The sequence below is a fragment of the Grammomys surdaster genome, unplaced genomic scaffold, assembly GCF_004785775.1.
Source record: "Grammomys surdaster isolate TR1022 unplaced genomic scaffold, NIH_TR_1.0 191, whole genome shotgun sequence".
Classification (NCBI taxonomy): domain Eukaryota; kingdom Metazoa; phylum Chordata; class Mammalia; order Rodentia; family Muridae; genus Grammomys; species Grammomys surdaster.
In genome coordinates this window covers 8,316,082-8,336,166 of record NW_021604636.1, presented here as the reverse complement: position 1 = coordinate 8,336,166, position 20,085 = coordinate 8,316,082, and the positions used below count along the sequence as shown (strand labels likewise).

At 40.2% G+C, this 20,085-nt stretch overlaps 1 protein-coding gene and 1 long non-coding RNA gene across 5 annotated transcripts in view; one reads left to right on the top strand and one right to left on the bottom strand.

The window, feature by feature from the left end:
- Nucleotides 1-20,085, bottom strand: part of Ccdc148 (coiled-coil domain containing 148) — a 255,563-nt gene that overhangs the window by 13,072 nt on the left and 222,406 nt on the right. The window lies entirely within an intron of this gene.
- Nucleotides 4,135-7,768, top strand: LOC114622764. Its single transcript, XR_003711668.1, has 2 exons — nt 4,135-4,221; nt 7,564-7,768. It is a non-coding gene; the product is annotated as an uncharacterized LOC114622764 (long non-coding RNA).

The window sequence follows — 20,085 nt, the reverse complement described above, 5'->3', positions numbered from 1 at the left end:
ACTGTACCAGCCACACGATTTGCTCTGCTGAGATAAACTCAGTTTATAAAAAAACTTTCTTTCCAGAGTTAAAGTCATGAACCTCAACATTCAGTATGGCAGTGTTAAACATGTATGTGCTGAGGTCTCCCTACCAGAGGGACAGCAGCAGCAGCAGCAGCAGCAGCAGAGGCAGCAGCAGCAGCAGCAGCTTCTCAGGGAATGGGTTTTTTACCTGTTGGAAAATCCATTCTGGGCTCAAATTTGACTCAGAAGGTTATTCTTCCCACCATATGAGGGAAAAGCCTCCATGTATAATACATATACATGAGTCAAGCTGTTCTCAGTAAGATAGTTTGGGGTGACCACATCATAGGCTGGAGAACCGTTTCTTGGACAACTATGTGACAATGGTTCTTAGCTGTGAGCATAATTAGAACCACTAGAACTTACCAAAAGCTGATGCCAGGACACTAGCTGCTTACTAATTCCATCAAATCCTACTGATGGGACCCAAGCACTGACACTTTGTGAGACATTCCCCCAGAAAATGCTAATAAATAAGAACCAGGCTGGAGACAATGCCAGGCAGCTCAGCCGGAGCCTAGAGAAGGCAGCTGGCCGCCTTTACCCCTGGGCCCAGAGGTTCCCAAGAATAGTGAATGGAGCCTGTAATCAGTATTTCCAGTAAGTTTCTGAATGATACTAACGCTGCCAGCCTGGGGACCACATTCTGAGAACAACAACATAGATAAATATATACATTAAAGGGACTTTACCTGACTATTGTTATCAAGACAAAACCAGGTACAAATTACTACCTAGGCAGAGCTTATTTCTGTATGTGTGCTACACAGCACAGTTACTGACTTTAGGTCCAATCCAAACTAGACATTTATGATGGTGCTATTAGCATCAAAACATACAGATGGCAGGCTCCCTGGGTGACCACAGCCTGAGGGCTGGGATCAGTGTCGTAAATGGGCAGTCTTAATCAATGGTTGTTACAAAGTTTGTTTTTCTTCAGATGAGCAAAACATATCTCGATGACAGCTGAGTCTGTTCAGTAGATTCAAGGCAGAAGGGAATAACCAGATGCACAGTCACCCAAAAGAGGAGGAGTGTCCTCCCTCTCCCTCTCAGAATAGTCCTGTGAGCTACAGAAAGGTGTGCACTATATCACAAGCCGCAAAACCCACAAAGAAAAGAAGTCCATTTCCTGTTGGATATAATCAGTTCTAAGCCATTTATGCAAAACACCTTGAGATGGAATACAGATTTGACCCAGGAATTCAGGATTGAGGGGGGATAGGACAAGGTGTGAAAAGAGGGCCCAGGATGGGTGTTACAAATGTCACATTTGCCTTTTCCCTATGTTAATCCAACAAGCCACTTCTGCGGATGTGTATTTACCCTTCCCTAAAACCCTTCCCAGTGGTTTCCACCTGACTTTCTGTAATCCATTTTATAGTCTTACATATACTCAAAATTCTTCCTACACAACTCCTTGCCAATAGTATTTTAAGTGGGCATAGGGACTATAAACTGGGGTATCTGCTGAGATTTTAAAACAATAAAACTGACAAAAGCCCATTTTTCCGCAATCATCTTGTCCTAGAAAGTCTTAACACAGTTGATGATAAAATAGCCCTCTTCTGTAGCACACTCCATGACCCCATTCTTAATCATTCCGATCAACAGTTGTCCTCAGTTAAAAACCAGGGCTTCCAGGTGACAGTATTTCTGTAGCAGCCCCTGGCATAGAGGGTCCTGGGGGGGGGTTGATTACTTTGATCCCCAGTGACAGTCATAAAGATTTACCCACTGACTTTACAGTTATATGGCTCTGACTCTCCCATGGTCCTTGGGTTCACATCCTAGCTGCCCAGGTCATATCCTCCACTGAATGACAGATGTTTGAAACTGTAACCAAGAGCCCTTTCTTTCCTAATAGCCCTACCTCTTTCAAAACCTTCTTCCTAAGACCAAACTTGGAGTCATCCATTGTGACGGTTGCCATGGGAGATCATGTTGATGGCTCCAACCTCTCAGTTCGAGTACCTGTTGAGAGACAGGCTGCAGACTGCACAACTCCGGGGCCTCATTCCTACCGACTGCCTGACAGGTTCCTGTTTGTTCTCAGTCAGTCTTACCCTACCTATGGCTTTAGCTCATTTTATCATATAGCAAATTTTGCAGCTTTCAACATTATTTACTAGCTACCCTGCGCCAGGCCCTGGACTAAGCCTCTCTTCCTCTTAACGTCTACAGCACTTAATTCTCCTACGTTCTCTCCCAGGTGAGGAGACACGGATCCAGCTTTGCTGTATCTTCTCACTAGCTTTGGAACCAGTGTCCCATAATCACCGAAATCCATTGAGTATCTTGCTTTCTTTTCTTTGGACGTCAACCCCTCCAGTTCTCAGTCCTAATTCTTTGTTGAATGTGTTGCACATTTATTCAAAGCTTTACAGGATGCTTATTTAACACACCCCATGATCATTTCATTTACTCCAGCTGACTGGCAGTCACATCTCTTAGGTCATATGTAATTCCCCTCCTGAGCAGGGAACCTCAAGAACCTGCTTCACTGAATAGGTCATTGGCCTTCCTTTCTCGGGCCTTGTCCTGATGGCCTTGCCAAGGTCCATCTTCTCTCATTCTCGGCAGGAGCCTGGGCTCATAGTCTCATAAACTTAGTTGTTGTCCCTAGTACCCTGCTTCCTTACTTTGGTTTCAGCCTCAGTCTCTAACTACCTCATCATGCTCTTCTCCCATTCATACGAGTTCTTCAAATGGGTGAGAATGTATCTACTAAGGCTGACTCCTTGTTAGAGGCCATCTTCATTTTCTTAGAAAGATCTATGAAGCCATTTTGTAATTAAAGAAGATATACTCTACGTTCAGTTCCTTCATCATTTGCTCCATGCTGGCTGCAGCCTGGCCTCTGTTCACTCTGGAAACCACGCTCTGCAATATTACCACAGGCTGCAAATTTGTACATGCGTGGGTCTCGTTCAGAGCCTCACTCCCTGTGAAACCTATTGGCAATGCCCATCCTAGTGGCCACCTCTCTCATGGAATATGTCCCCTCTTTCTGGCTGCCCTCACAAACTCGATCTTCAGGTCCTCCGCATCTGTCCATTCAAGGCCCCAACATAAATTTTCTTATTTTCTCAATTAAGAAAAAAAAACTCTCAAAAATATAGCCAGCTCACTGAAAGCCTTGAACTCTCCTCTCCTTCAAAGCTGCAAATCCTTTGATCTTTTTTTTTTCTGTTGTAAGTTCAGGATTCCTCTCAGGCAAATCCCACAAGAGCAACTACACTGCTAGCTAAATGCAGATCTACTGACTTATGGACAGCCAGTGATGTTGGATACAACCAACTGACAGTCTCTTGTAAAAACCTAGGAACAAAGACTCATGACAAATCTAAATACAAACCCAAAGGGCCTCTTTGCAGCCCCGGAGAGGCAAGCCTCATGTATCTTGGGGAGAGCTAAGATTCCGTACAGTCAGTTATTTGGGGATTGCTATGGCTCAAGGACAGACAGTTAAGTTTGCACTGCTAATAATACCTTATAACACAAATGTAAAAACTCAGCCTAAAATATTCATAGCAGAGTCATTTTAGCTACTTAAAAGCCTAAGAAAAGCACTCACAGAACGTATGACTTTGAGCAAGATGACATCTTGGGGCCAAGAAAGTCTCTTATATCATTAAGGAAATGACTTGAGGTGGCTTCCTATTTTGATTTATTACCTAGAAAGTACCTGATAAGTTGGAGATGTCTTCTAAAAATAATGACTTAACTATTAAAATAGTTGACTTTTTAATCCTCTTCTTCTAACAGAAATTGAAAACCAGAGCCAAGTGCCTATTACGGCCAAATCTAGAAGTTAATAATTAAACGGCACTGTGGTAGACATCTGTTGTTTTGAATCTCTCTAGCACGTACTGTGGTAGTTAAGAATTGTCTCCCAGAGGCTCCGGTATTTGAATATGTGGTCCTCAGTTGGTGGGGCTATTTGGGGAGGTTTAGAAGAAACAGTCCTACTGGGGGAATAGTGTCATGGTGGGAGAGGGGAGACTTGGAAAGCTTAAAGACCTATTTCTAATTTGTTTCCTCTATTTTGTGCTTGCAGCTGAGGATGTGAGGTCTTAGCCATTAGCTGCCATGCCTGCTGCTTGCTGCCATGCTGTCCCACCACAAAGGACTCTTAGTCTCTGGAACCAAAAGGTGAAATAAACCATTCCTTAAGTTGTGTTGGTCACTGTGGTAGTTTGAATGGGTATCTTTCACATAGGTTCATATGTTTAAATACATGGTCCCCAGTTGGTAGAATAGTTTGGGAAGGATTAGGAGATGGGACTTTGTTGTAAGGGGTAAGCTTTGAGGTTCCAAAAGACTTGTGCCATTGCTAGTGTGTTTTCTGCCTCCTGCCTGTGGTTCAAGATGTGAACTCTCATGTTCCTCCGGCTGCCTGCTGCATATTACTTCCACATTGCCGTCGTGGACTCTGACCCTCTGCAACTGGAAGCCCAGAATGCACTCTTCTTCTCTGCACTGCCTGGGTCAGAGTGTCTTATCACAGCAATAGAAAAGCAAACTAGAACAGGCATGGTCTTTGATCACAGCAACAGAAAAGAAACCAACGCACTACTCAAGGAACATCAACCCTTTTCTATAGAAGTGCAGTTCCTTATTCCATGGACGTCTTTTGAGTGATGAATTCAGTCAGTTTCCCCACTCCTGAGAATAAGAAATCTACCTGTGCTCAGCAATGGTTAACAATGATAATTATTAATATATTAATATGAATTTACCTGAAATCAGCAATGGTTAGTAATAATAATAATAACAATAATAATAATACATTACAGAGATGACCACTGCAGTTGGCTCTGAGTGGGCATATGACTTCTGAAACAATGAGACTCTTTCTCTGCAACTTCTATTATGGATACTGAAAAGAAAAATTTTTCTCTCTGAGGTCACTATGCTAGAAAGATCTGAACCTGGAGCTGCTTGTAACCAGCCCTCCTCTTCCTCCTAATGTCTAGCGCATCACGTGGAGGAAATCCATATCAATGCACGAGATGCTGGAAAAGGAGGGGGGAGGGGGGAAGGACCCAAAACACATGTTAGCTCTCTGAAACAAGACCCAATCCTGGACTCCAGTGCTTTTCTACCTAAGCTAGCTTATGTCAGGCTCTGTCAGTTGTTTGAGGGGATCCTGACTAATAAACATTTCATCTATGAAAAAAAGAGACTATGTATCTTTTTTTTTTTTTTTTTTTTTTTTTTTTGGCTATAACAGACTACATACCACTAGCTGTGCGAGGTGGTAACTTTTAGGAGTAAGTGAAATCCTAAGCAGATGTGTTTTGTTTTACATGGGCGTGGCATTGTCAAGGACTCCGATGTCTCAGCCCCATGGCAAGACCTTCCCCCAGTGAAGCTGGAAGGGGTAATGGCAAAGTTTTTCCCTGGTCTGTGTGCCCATGTTGAGAGTGTGTGTGCTGAAAACATCTGCCATAGCTTTCTCTCCCAGATTGCTTCTACTGAAAGCAGATAAACTTGCCTGCTAGTTCAGTCACATATAATAGCCCTGTTTCCTTGTTTATGTCTATTAGCAACCCAATCAGCTGTATACAACAATTCCACCTCCATGTTTAACTGTAAAAAACAAGTCTGCTGAGCTTCCAAGGTGCTGTGGCTTCTCCATGACAGAGTCCAGACCATCTGATCCCATTTTTCTGCAAGGATGTGGCATCTACTGGCTCATTTCCCAAACTTATGACTCATGGAATGTAACTATCCCACATGTGGACCATGATATATGGGTCCAAGTAAGTTTTGGAAAAACTAACATGAAGCAAAAAGAGAAGAAGAAGAGTTAACAGAAGAGTTGCTCATATTCTCAGTACTTTGGAGGCAGATATAAGGAACGTTCAGAAGGAAGTTTTAATGAGCTCATTGTCCAAATTTATTTGTTAATAGAAAAGTTGTCAGTAGAATCCACTTTAGCGAATGTTACTTGCCTTTTGTAAGCAAGCAGGAGTTTTCTAGTAAGCTAACAGGCACAGACATGTATCTACTTACGCCAGTATATTATACACACCACAGATTTGTATGTCTTCCTTCACTACTATGTCACATTTCCTTCACACAGTATCTGTGACTTGGTGCCTCCTGCAGCTAACGAAGTCCATAAGACATAAAAGATAAACACCCTGAATGAGAGGCAGAATGAATGGTGGATGAGATGAAAAGCAATCCCACCAACTACCCCAGGAGTTGGAAGAGGAGAAGGAATAAAGGAGAACAAACCTCGTGTCTGATTTCTGTGAACAATCAGAAAAGTTAAAAGTCACACCTACCAGATTTACTAAATCTGGGACTAGAGAGGAGCAGGCTGGGTCCATGCCACTACTTTTTTTTTTTCCTATTATGAACTGAAAGTAAGCCTCGCTGGCTCAGAAATTCACTTACTGCATTACTTGCATATGAAATCCCTATGTGCACCAATATACAACAGTCATCTTTCTGCAACACACATATAAAACCCTGAAGTGGTGGTTGTTTTTTTTTGAATCATCAACTCAATTAAATTATGAAATGACTGTGGCACTAGTGAGGCTTGCCTCTGGGTATGTGTGTGAGTGTATTTCTAGAGAGGATTAACTGAGGAGGAAGAATTCTTCCAAATTAGGCTTGACATAATCCCAATGGCTGGATTCCCTGGATGAATACAGTAAAACAAAGGAGAAAATGAATTAAGGGCTGGCATCCCCTTCTCTCTGCTTCCTGACCCACTCAGATGTGAATGAGCAGCCTCTCCCTCCCGCTGCCACAGTCAAGAGCCAACACTGCTATTCTGCCTCTCCTGCCATAAGGAACTGAACCATCTTGAGCTGAAACCCAGATAAATCCTTCTTCTCTGAACTCACAAATGGGTTGTAGGTAGACTTAGTTTGGCTTCATGATTCGTATGTACTTGAGTTTTTAAAAATTCTTTAAGATGATAAATGGCCATTTTAATGGTTGTGTAAGAAGGAAATCCATTACACAGCTTCCTTAGGAAGCTTACCTCAAGTTCTTGTTCAGCTTTCATATATATATATATATATATATATATATATATATATATATATATATCAACAATGTTTTTAAAGGCAAGAACAGTATAAACATGAGTAGTTAGTTTCACTGGAAGATGTTTTAGAAGAACCCTCAAAATATACACAATATTTTTGATGACCAAAGATCCAAAGGATGTGCCTTTTAAAGGACAGAACTTATATAAACCAGCCTAATAAGATATGCTAGTATGCTATAAAATTCCAGTCCCCAAACAGGTTTTATCTCCTTTTACTTGAGCTGTAGTGGGCACCTTTTTCCTCAGGTAGACAATGCATGAAGGTGAGGCGGAAGCCGGATTCTCTGCTTCACATCCCGCTGGCAGGTGCATTTCAGCCCTTCCCCTCCAGCAAGCGATTTAAGTAAACAAGAGTCTTAAAGCCTAACTTCTCAACACTGCTTTAAAACTCTCTTTCCATTTCCTTTCTTCCTTCCCAGGTCTCTCAGAACTTTTGCAGATGGCAAACATCAAAAGGACCAGAGATTTTTTATAGTGATTCAGCTGCCCACGGCAATGCAGTCAACCTTGATTTTTCTTTCAGCCTGGGAAGTGATCAGCGGAAAAGCTCAACAAACAGCTTTAACATCTGAGGCCAAAAAAGAAGCATAAAAATTTACTTTCATAAACACCTCTGGGGAAGGTCGATGCCTTAGTTCCTCTTTTTTATGTTTTTGGTTTTTTTCTTTTTTAAAAAAAAAAACAACCTTTCTTATTTCTGTCGTAAGAATATTATAAAATGTTTACTGTTAGAACAGGGACGGGCAGCAGGGAAGACAGATGATTTGGTAAAGTGGTTGCTTTGCAAGCATGAGGGTCTCGGTCTGGATTTCCTTGAACTCATTTAAAAATAAAAAGCTGAACATGTGGCATGTACCTATAATCCTAGTGCTAGGATGTGTGTAAGAAGCACAGGAGGCTCCTTGGTGAGTCTAGTGTAATGGTGTCCTCTGGATCCAGCGAGAGACATTGTCTCCAAAATTAAGAGAGAAGTGAAAGAAGAAACTCAACATAAATAACATCACACAAACACCAACACACACATGAATATATACATGCAAATCACATGCAGAGACACCTGTGGCTGTCACTCAAGGAAGAACATCTGAGGTTGCCCTCAGGCCTCCTCAAGTGAATGTTTACACACTCGCACCCACCCACATGCTCACCCGCACACGAGCACACACACACATCCACATAGACACACACACAAACATTTTTCTCTAGCCATATAAAGTATTCTTTTAGAGAACAACAGTGAAGTACACTAATTATTGGTTGTGATTTTTCTAGCGCACTTTTCCTTGTGGTCCTCGGAGCTGGCTTACTCCTGTTCCAGTTAGCATGTTAGCTTCTTCAGTGGTTCCACCTCCACTGTGCCTCCCAGAACAGCCTTTTCTCTGCCTGAGGATTCAGCCTTCTAGTCAAAACCCTGGGATAAAAAGTCCTTTTTTTCGTTAGCAATGGACACCCCCAGAAAGCAGTGCCACTGGCTTCTGGCTAAGGTAATCCTGCCATTGAGCATGATTGGTTAAGAGGGAAACCCTGTTATTTCCTTTCCTAAATCACAAAGTGGGATATGGCCACACCCATCTTCCACAGGGAATCTCTTAGGATACCTCTCAGAGAAAATGGAAAAGCTGGAGGAGGGCCATAGACCAGAGGATTATAATGAAACTGGCTTCCAAGAATGGACAATTTCCAAACTTTAATGCTATGTCAGATTTTAATGAAATCCCTAAGTGGGGAGCGAACAGAGGAAAGGAAACATGGAAAGATGTAGAGGAGGCTTTCTCATGCAGGTTGCTGATATGAACATGACAACTGACACTACCAAATTTTTTTTTAGCGAAAAGCCTACTATCGGTCTACTTTGATATAGCTGACCAAGAAATAGGCTGTGTCTCTTGTAGGCATTCTTCACATAGTAGAACAACAACTTAAAAGGCTCCTTAGAGAAGAATGTCATCACTCTTTCCAAAGACTGCAGGACCAGAGAACACAGACCTGTTTTTCCATGGGACCTAAACATGACCCCTGTCAACAGTGAGGTCTACTGATTCCACAGTCAGCTGGCAAGAGGTGTCAGCGCTGTTCCTTAAAGGGAGACTTTTCCTCTAACCTAAGTTGCTAGGCAATCAGTCCCATTGCCTGGAACTGAGTTAATGGCTATGATGCTGATTCTTAGTGATGAAGCCAGCCTTGTCGTTGGTGTGAAACTCGACAGGCTCTCCACCAGACTCTGTAGTATAATCTTCCTTTCAGAAAATGTTTCTGTCTTCTTATTATGTGTGTGTGGATCTGCATGCCATGGCGTACATATGGAGAGCAGAGGACAGCTTTGGGAGGTTGGTTTTTCCCCTTCTACCTTCATATGGGTTTTACAGATTGAACCCGGGTTGCCAGACTTGAGTGGCAAGCATCATTGCCCACTGAGCCATCTTGCTGGTCCTGCACTATAATATTAATTGTCCTCTTTCAGATGCCACAGTTCATATCTGTCAAGCTCTAGGTGCTGTGGTCTGAATGTGATATGTCCTCTTATAGGCTCATGTATTCGAACATTTTGTCCCCAGCCAATGGTGCTGCTTAGGAAGGCGGTGGAACGTTAGACGGAGAGCTTTGGTGCAGGAGGTCTGGTAGAGGGGTTGTCTTAGTTAGGGTTGTATTACTGTAAAGAAAGGTGATAACCATGGCAACTCTTATAAAGGACAACATTTAATTGGGGCTGGCTTACAGTTTCAGAGGCTTAGTCCATTATCATCATGGCGGGAAGCATGGTGGTGTGCAGGCAGACATGGTAGTGGAGAAGGAGCCAGTAGTTCTATATCCGGATAAGCAGGAGCAGAAAGGGAACCTCTAAGCCTGCCCCCACAGTGACACACTTCCTCCAGCAAGGCCACACCTACTCTAACAAGACCATACCTCCTAATAGTGCCACTCCTTATAGGCCAAGCATTCAAATACATAAGTCTATGGGGCCATTCTCATTACAAGCATCACAGGGCATCTTGAGGTTTGATAGCCTAGCCCCCCCTTTCTCTCTACTATCTGCTTGCTTCCTGACTATGCATAAAACTATGACCAGCCATCTCAAGAAAATAAATAATATAACCTGTTATTTAAAACGAGAGTATTCATAAAGGCTTTCTTTTGAATGTATAACTTTCTGATACCCTGTCCCTGGTTTCCTAAAGATTATCATCAAAAAACATGTCTGCTGCTGATGTCCTTGGCTTAGAAAATAAGTTTGTCACTTTAGCCAGACAGACAACATTTCCTCCTTGCATGTGTGCTTTAGACAGAAACATCCTGTGTAGAGAGCTCCAGTTCTATGCTTTACGATGACCATATGCCAAATTGGCATCAAAGTGGACAAAAACAAGTCTTCTGAAAGGAGACCAATCACCACCGTGATTGGAGGGAACCCTGTCTGAGCCTGCTCCAACATGAGGTTGCTTATGGATGTCCTAGGAAGGGAGGCTTTGCCGGGTAAGGGTAAGCTTTGATTAACTGGAATGTGTGAGTCTGAGAGAAAAAAAAAGCAAGCCTCAAAAAGCCAAGGTCTTTTAAAACATTTACAGCTTTCAAGCCCACTCATGCTCGGCTGATGAGGAGAACCCTTTTCTGTTTGGGGGATTTGAAAAGAGCAACAATAGCTTAAAAAGTGAACAATTCTCTCCCCAGTTGATGAAAACTTAAAGAGTGCTTTTCAATTAATAACGCACATTATAAACAGAGACACCGTTGAGTGTTCATAGAAGTGCTATAAATGTACGTGCTTACTAGGTATATAAGAAGTAGCATGTGTTTTAAAATCGCCTTAAAGTTATTCTGACATACATGTTTGCTACAAAATAATTTACCAGTGAACTAATATTTCAGCAGTGAACTAATATTTGCCTTCTCTTTAGACTAGATGTTAAGAAGAGTCAGTTAGTCTATAATTATTTCCAAGAAATGTTTGGAATGACATATAGTATTAAGTATAAGGGAGCAGAGCAGCATTAAAAATCAAAGTTACCAGAGCCAAGTGGAAGGAAGAGATGTTTCCAGGCAACTGCCATGAGTTAATTATCACCGCTGGGCCATGGATTTATTTCTCAAAGAGGTCAGCACTTGCTCCCCAGGTAGGACAGCCAAAACTATGCCTGTTGAGCACAATGTTTCCAGACCTGTCTCACCAGCAGGGGACTGGGCTTAATTATATTGTATTTCTCAGAAAGTGGGTGGTAAGCCAACTTCACTAACATCTGTAAAATGCAGACTCTTGGAACTACCTCAGGCTGTCTATGGGGAGGGCCCTGCCATGTACTGTAGTACATGGAGTAGAATTTTTTGTCTTGCTGCAATTGTACCCTGTTGTATGAGAAATGCAGGTAAACTGGCACCAGAGAGTAAGAAATTATTCTAATGACTGGTGCCTTGGATACTGTACTATACCTTGCTGTTTCCTTGTGCTGGTGATGTTTTTGGTCCACAGCCCACTAATGGTTGCCCCAAGGGTTTGACCTCTTATGACTGAAAGCTGTTCCTTCTCTAGCATCCTGTAGTAGTTTGAATAAGATGTCCCCCACAGTCTGCAGTATCTAAAAGTTTGGTCCCCAGTTGGTGACATGGTTTAGGGAGGCTTAGGAGACATGGCTTTGTAAGATACAGTAATACATCCCTGAGAGTTTTGATTGTGTGTGTGTGTGTGTGTGTGTGTGTGTGTGTGTGTGTGTGTGCGCGCAATCTTCAAAAGCTCTGGTTCCTCTCAAGCTCACTCTAAAAGGTCTGTGAGTGCTATCATTTCTGTTTGTTCTGCCTGGGGTCCATTCTACTGCTGGTCCTTGGCATGTGTGAGACACTCCTTCTACCATGTTCTACCATATTCCATGTAGTAAGAATGATCTGTTCTTTGCTCGCCATTATTATTTACAATTGGTTGATATTCATTGGCTTATTCTCTGTATTTGAAGTATAGCTTTATGAATGACATATTCTCCAAATATTCTGAGGCATGGATTACTGTAACCCTTGCCATTTTCCACTTTCTCAAATATTTATTGGCAAAAAAAATTGCCTTCAGAGGTACTGCCCACCTTTGATAATTTCATATGCAGCTACAGCCCAATTTCCTACACTGTATCTATCAGCCCTCCAGGTATACCTCTAAAGATTCACCACCATTTAACACTAATATACCATTGGGATGGTTAAATCTGATTGTCAACCTAGAGCATTAAGTGAAGCATACATTTGAGTGTGTCCAAAGAGGATTCATGATTGGTTAAAATCTGGCTGAATGTGGGTGGCACCATCGTAAATCCCTTCTGTAAGTTGCTTTTTGTAAAGCATTTGGTTACAGAGATGAGAAAAACAACTGATATAAACACCAAGTAGTTCTGTTCTTTCTGCTTGTTACTGGTTCCTGGGAGCTTCTGTCTGTCTCTTAAAATTGAGGATGGTATCTATTGCCAAGCTCTTCCTAGAGACTGTAAAACTCTTGTCAAAAAATATGGGCTGCATCCTTGAGATGTGCCTCTCACCTCTAGCTCAGAGCCTCTCCTTTTGGTCGTAGATTACCCAGTAAATCACTTTTTAAAGGTCATGTTCAGCACATCTCAGGATTTACTTGGCTTCCGGAGCTATCTGCATTAGGAAGCAGCCATGGAAGAAGCAAGCCTTTCCGTTCCCAGCGTCTTTCATTTATTGCCCACTTCAAAGTTCTCCAGCTGCCTCCCAGCTTTCTTCAAATTGGCCCCACAAGCCAGAACAAGTCTAAATTATCTGCTGGGCACAAAAATTTAACTCTGGCATTCTAGAAAAGTGTGGTGGGGAGGCAGCACAGCTGATAATGGCACACTGAGTCTTGACACTAGCCATTCTATGACAATGCACAGGAAATTAGGCTCTCCTGGGGACATAGTTCTATGCTTTCTTCCCTTTGCTAGGGGATCTAGGGATGAGACATGTGTACAAGCCCCCTACATCAGCTAGAGGGAACCAACTGTTAAATGTTAGGATAAAAACAAGCCAATTCTTAAGCATACCCATTATTATGCATTAAATTCTATAACTTTACAATGAAATAGACTGTATTTTTAAGAAAGGTATTAAAAACTCAAAACCAATCACTTCTTGATTATATTACTAATCTTCACATTCTCCATGTCTGAGGTTAATGGTGCCTATTATTAAATCAGCATGATAAAAAATAATAGTATACAATTGTCCGTATCTTGCAAACTCTGTATTCAGTGACATCCAGACAGTTTTTTTTTTTTTTTAAATAGGCTGTGGCAGAGGTATCTACACCACAGAAATTGATACAAACTACAAATCAGGACTTACTTTGCTCCTTTCAGACACAACCCGTTGGCAAATATGTATCAGTACATTATTGTCTATGAACCCACTTAGCACTAAAATGGAAAACCTCAAAAGTGTAATAGGATTAGGGGTTAAAATTCCTATTCTTACTTCAAGCTTTTTTATTCCTCATAGTCCAACATGCCTCAAGCCAAGACCTGTGAAAATGTGACCTATATCCAAAAACTGACCTAAATAGAGTTCACATTGACTTACTTACTGAACTTCCTCTTGAAGCTGATGTTAAAAATTCTTTTACCGGGGCTGGCAAGATGTCTTAGCAGTTAAGAATACTAGCTATTCTTCAAGGGGACCAGGGTTTGATTCTCATCACCCACATGGAAGCTCACAATTGTCTGTTCCCCCAGTTCCACGAGATTCAACACCTTCTTATGGACTCCATGTGTATTGTATGCCTGTGATGTACACGTAGGCAAGACACTCATACACGTAAAGTAGAAATAAAGGAAAATACTCTTTAGTTCTCTTGCAAAGATTTTGTATTCTATATATGTGTGCATCTACATGAGTTTGTACCTGTGTGTCTGTTATGTATGCCTCTACATGTGGGTTTGCATCTGTAACATGTGCGTGTACCTGTGTTCTAAACAGTAGCTGCATTGTTCCTTTTGTTTAACAAACTTTAACTTAAAATAACTTTAAGTTCAGCTTAGTGTTCACCAAAATTCAAAAGAGGACGATCATTGTGTGTCTTAGAATCAATACTTGAGTTCTAAAAAAGGAATTCTGGAGGTCAGCAGACATTATTACAGGATAAGAAAACTGACTCAGGAAATCTAAAGAAAGTAGGGCTCCTTACATAGCAGTGATAAGGCTAATGGCAGACTGCAAGATCCTGGAGAGCGATTGGGAACCTTATACAGAAAAAAGCATTGTTCTGTTTCCACTGTGGGCAAGCCAAGGGGGATTTAACTTACAGTATTTCATCAAAAGAACTTTAGAGGAATTTAGCAAAAAAAAAAAAAAAAAAAAAAAGAAAAGTCTTCAAATTTTTTTCCTTACGTTTTTAATCAACTATTTTAATCAATGGGTGTCTAGAAGCTTAATTTGAAGGCAGAGAGTCTTATTACTAAAAATTAACCCCAAACAGTCAGTAGACCATAGAATAGTTGAATTTTCTTTACAAACTGGTATTGACTAAAGGCTTCTTTCTTTGTTTGTTGGTATATATGCATGTGCATTATTTTAAGTGTGTGTGCGTGTTGTATGTGAAGGTCAGAGGTCAACACTGGATATCTTCCTCATTCTCTACCTTATTTTCTGAGGTAGAGTCTCTCACTGACTTGAAACTCAGCGATTCGGCTGGGCTGCCTAGCCAAGCTCTAGGAACTCATCTGTTGCTGTCTCCCCAGCTCCAGGATTACAGACACATGCCATTGTGCCTGGTGTCATCTTTATTAAGGCTACTCAAAGTAGGGGATTTACATAAACATAGAGTAAGGATAAAATGCCAGAGATTCATGATACTTAAAATTCTTTTCTAATAATGTTTCTGAGTTCCTTTGGTTGCAGAATCCCTGAGGACCTCACATAAACTGCCTCCCCCGACAGCTCATCCATCCATTGGCATGTCTAATCCCATGTGGATCTATTTCAGTATCAATGGGTTGTTCTTCCCAGAGTAATTGCACTTTTATTCTTGCTACCACTCCAATGGTTGATGCAAATTTTACACAAGGTTCTTGTAGTATCCTAGAATCAACTAAATCTCTATAATACATCATAAATAAATTATTACAACCTTAAAAATGTAAAGTATAAACTACTAAGTTCATTCATTAATTGCTTAATAAAACTAATTATGCTTAACTAGTCAAAGCAGTCAGAATTTACCCTGTTAGAATTTCCAGTCTTAAGGCTTCTAAGGGACTTTAATAACTTATTCTTTGCTTACCAATCTCTTCTCTCTTACCAAGTCTTTCTCTAAACCACTGAGAATTTTATGTTTCAGCTTTACCTACAGTGCCATCGTCATCTGGTCAAAAGGACATTCATGAGTCCTTAAATTTTTTGACTCATGGTTTTTCTGAATCCATGAATGGAAGAGAAAAACTCTGCCCCATCTTGCCTGGTTAAGTGCCATCCCAAGTATAGCTCAACTTCCCTCTAGGCCAATGACATCTTGAAGACAGAGCTATGTGTTCTTGTTCATGGCGGCATACTAAGACTCTCAGGAATAATTATTAAGTTTATAAATGAAATAGGTTGGTGAATCTAGAATCTAACTGCTCTATATCTTATAAAGACTTATGTTGATATTAATTTAAAATCCAATTGTTGCATTATGTTACTTTAAATTATTGGGAGGGGGTAAGTGCTATATCCCAAGTTATAGCCCCATCCCTTAAATCATTTCCCTACAACAGACCTTAGGTGGTTACACATGGCATTTTCTTTTGGAGTATACTTTGTGAAATTGTGTCTCTTCCTTACCTATCTAAGGTATTCTCTGATTGGCTTTAATAAAAAAAAAATCTGATGGCAAATTAGCTGGTCAGGAAGTGGAAGGTGGGACTTCCTGGAAGGGAGAAAGGAACCCTGGGAAGAAGAAGGAGGAAGCTTTTCATCAGGAGACCTGAGAGGAGGCAGACTTGACTACAGGCCTGGGAAGTATAGCTAGCCATGTGGCTGGATAGGACTAGTTGGTCAAGTTAACTTAGATGAGCTAGTTGAGAGTCTTCCCAGCTAAGGCCTAAGCTTTGTAATATTAAAAGGTCTCTGTGTGGTTATTTGGGGGAAAGCTAGTTAAGGAATTAATTGCTAACATATTATTTTCCAGCATTAATTAAAATATACAGAATGTTAATCATTTTAATTACAATTTTCTGAAAATAAATTGAGATTCCAGCTCTACGTCTTATGTCACAGGAAAATTATAGTGAAATAACAAAAATTATCTTATGACAGTTATTAGTAGAAATATAGTTAACATAGGCATTGTTCTCAGGAACAAGAAAATTATTTTCCTTTGAAAGTAAAAGGGTCAAATGGCACAACTTCCATCTTCAATTAAAAGACATGATTAAACACAGACATCTCTTTCTCAATTGCTTTTCATAAAGTTACTTTCTAAATGATTTTCAGCAAAAGCTCAGAGGAAAACAGGACTGATTTAATGTCAGGAGGCTTTGAAAAGCAGCTCAAGAGGACTGGAGGACTAAAGATTAATGTTCTGTATATTTTAATTAATGCTAGTGGTTCTGGTAATGATGGCACTTCACTGTGGGGTCGGAAGACTATAACATGGCTGAGGAAACAGAGGTTGGTGCTGCTGATAAGAAAGATGAGCACTCTTTAGTTTGAATCTGAACAATACTGCGTTTTCCCCAGGACACTTGGGTTTTTGAAGCATATGAGGCATTTCCTTAGGATTCAATTCCTGTAGCTCCTCATTCCCCTTAATTACTTGTAGACAAGAAATTGAGACTCAAATCAGGGCTGATAAATTATGATCTGGGTGCCAGAGCTAATCCAACGATTACTTTTGTAAACATGGTTTTGTTGGAGGAAAGCCACACCCATTCATTTACATATTGTTACATGTGCCTTTGCCTTAACAGAAAATTGATCAGCTGTAATAAAATATCACCCACAAAGTCTAAAGTAGTTACAATCATCTTTTCCTATCCTGCACCAAACCAAAATATTGCCAACATGTATACTAGAAAGCTGATTTGATTAAGGGAAAATAGTTTGGCAGGAACATAATATGCTTCATAGTGTATCATGTCACAAGGCACAATGTCAGGTTGCCTGACTGCTACTGATACTATTTGCCTGGTCAAGGCACTGTTGGTCCTATTTCTCCACTGTAAAGACCCCTTTGTGTTTTCATAGCGTCATGGTTGGCTCTATATAAATATCCCATTTCTCTCCAAGTTTCTTCACTTAAAGCTTCTACGGTCCACTATATTTGCCTGAATTGCCACAATGAAGAATTTAAAATTAAGGCTGAAAGATGTCCCTACAGGGAAATGAGTTTGCTCCATCTGAGTTTAGATCCCCAGAGTCTTATGTAAGGTAGAAATGGGAGGATGCCCTGGAGGGCCACCTGGTCTAGAATACACAGCACAGTAACAAACAATGAGAGACTCTGCCTCAAACCAGGTGGAGGTGAAGGACCGACATGGGAGGCTGTTCTCTGACCTCTACACACAAACACAGATACATACATGAACCATCTATCAATATTAAAGAAATGTTTTAAAAGACTAGAAGGTGTCATTTTCTAGATTTACTGCTTTCCAACACTTTCAGATAATAATTGGAAATGAGTATCTAGATATATGTTGTACTCATTCCAACTGTGAGTACTATTTCAATGTCTCTACAGTATTATTCTTGAGAGAGAAAAATTAAAAGAAAAAAACCCCCAAGTTTCTATTGCTGTTCTCATCTCATAGTACTTCAAAATTTTTATTTAATGTTGGTATTTTTTTCTTTATACTTAATGTTGATCTTCTTAATGGTAATATGTTGATTTCTGTGTTTTATCTGACTAGAAAATAGACTATTTCAAAGTACCAATACTAGTGTTATTTAATGAGCAAAGCTTAGGAGATCATTCCAGTATATTTTAGTGGCCCATATCTAAGTTTTTCTCTTTTTAAAATGGCATGCCTTTATTTCTCTTGCTTATGAGTTTGTATAGGTCACAGGCATGACACAGTATGTGGTCAGAGGACATCTTGTTGTTGAGATTATTTCTATCTCTCTGTCACAAAGATGACAGGGGTCAAATTCACATGGCCATTCTTGGTGGCAAGAGCCTTTTCCTGCTGCATTAGGATTTCTGACTGTCAGAAGAATTTCTTATAAGTCCTTTCAACTAACCTAACTAATTAACTAGTTCTTTCTATCTAATAACATGAGATGACTCAGTGGGTAATAGTGTTTGCTATGCAAGCATGGCAACCTGAGCCCAGATCTAATTACCCACATAAAAAAGCCAGGCATGCCTATACATGTCCTGTACCTCCAGCACTGGGAAGACAAAGGGGTTGCTGAGGTTTGCGACAGGTACAGTGAGAGACTGTCTCAAAGGAAGTAGACAGATAGTGATGAAAAAAACAGCCAGGATTCTCCTTTGGCCTCTGTATATGTGCACTATTCTCATATCTATATCCTTGCTAACACACACACACAAATAAAACAAATATTCTGTACATTTGCACACACACAAATAAAAATAATACTCTGTACATCTTCATAATGGTCTATTGCATAAATTGACAGTTATCTTAGCTAATTTACATCAAAGTAGTGATATAGGCCAAAAATATTCACAAATAATGGATTTGGGTAGAAATTCTTGAACCATGCTTCTGACTCTTCTTAAAACTTGAAACTCTTATCAAAATATAATATGAATGGAATGATGAAAGGAAGAAGAAAAATATGATCACTACTTCAACCTGAATTTCTAAAAGTACTCCATGCCAACGTAAAGCTTTACTAATTAACAAGTACATTTAGAGGCCAGAGATTCAGGTTCAGTCCTGTTTGGCAGAAAGGTCAGATTATACCCAGAGCTCTGTGCTATGTGCTTCACTGTGGACTTTCATATCTATCAGCTTTAATGAGATACCAAGAAGTGCTGGTCTTCCTTCCTTTCAAATTATCTAGTGGCTGGTTGAGACTAAGAATGTAAGGTTAAGTAACATTCTCTGGTCACCCACAAGCCAAGCCAGTCAGGAAAGCAGTAGGCTAACTGCAGATTTTCTATAACCTTGTGGGAAAAAAAGTTAAATCTAAAACAACCCTGGTACCAAACACCCCAGAAATCTAAGACAAAATAAAAAGGATCAAATCTAAGAAAAATAGTATTAAAGGAATGAGGAAAAAAAAAAGCACAGGTAAAAGGCACAGAAAGTATTTTCAACAAAATCATAGAAGAAAATATCCTTACCCTAAAGAAGGAAATGATTATCAAAAATACAAAACACCAAATAGACTGGGCAAGACAAGAAAGTTCCCTTGGCACATAACAATGAAACACTAAGCATACAGAACAAAAGAAGAATATTGAAAGTTTCAAGGGAAAAAGACCATGTAACATATAGAGACAGACATATTATAATAACACTTAACTTCTCAGTAGAGACTCTAAAAATGGCCTGGACAATGTTCTGTAGACTCAAAGAGACTATCTACTATTCCCAGAAAAATTTTCAGTCACCATAGTTCAAGAAAGTAAGATATTCCATGATAAAACCAAATTTAAGTAATATCTATCTATAAATCCAGTCCTACAGGAGGTACTAAAAGATAAACTCCAACCTAAAGAAGGTAAGCACACCTGAAAAAGAAAAGAAAACTAATAATTCTAGACCAGCAAATCAAATTAGAAGTAACACACACACACACACACACATACACACACACACACACAGTTATCACGAAACCAAAAAGACCCAAAAAGCAAACCAAACGAATCACCAAGTACTCCTCATTGATATCTCTCAACATTCAATGGTCTTGATTCTCCAATAAAGAGATACAGACTAGTAGATGGATAAAAAAAAAAAAAAAAAAAAACAGGATCCATTCTGCTGCATCCAAGAAATAGACCTTAACATCACAGACAG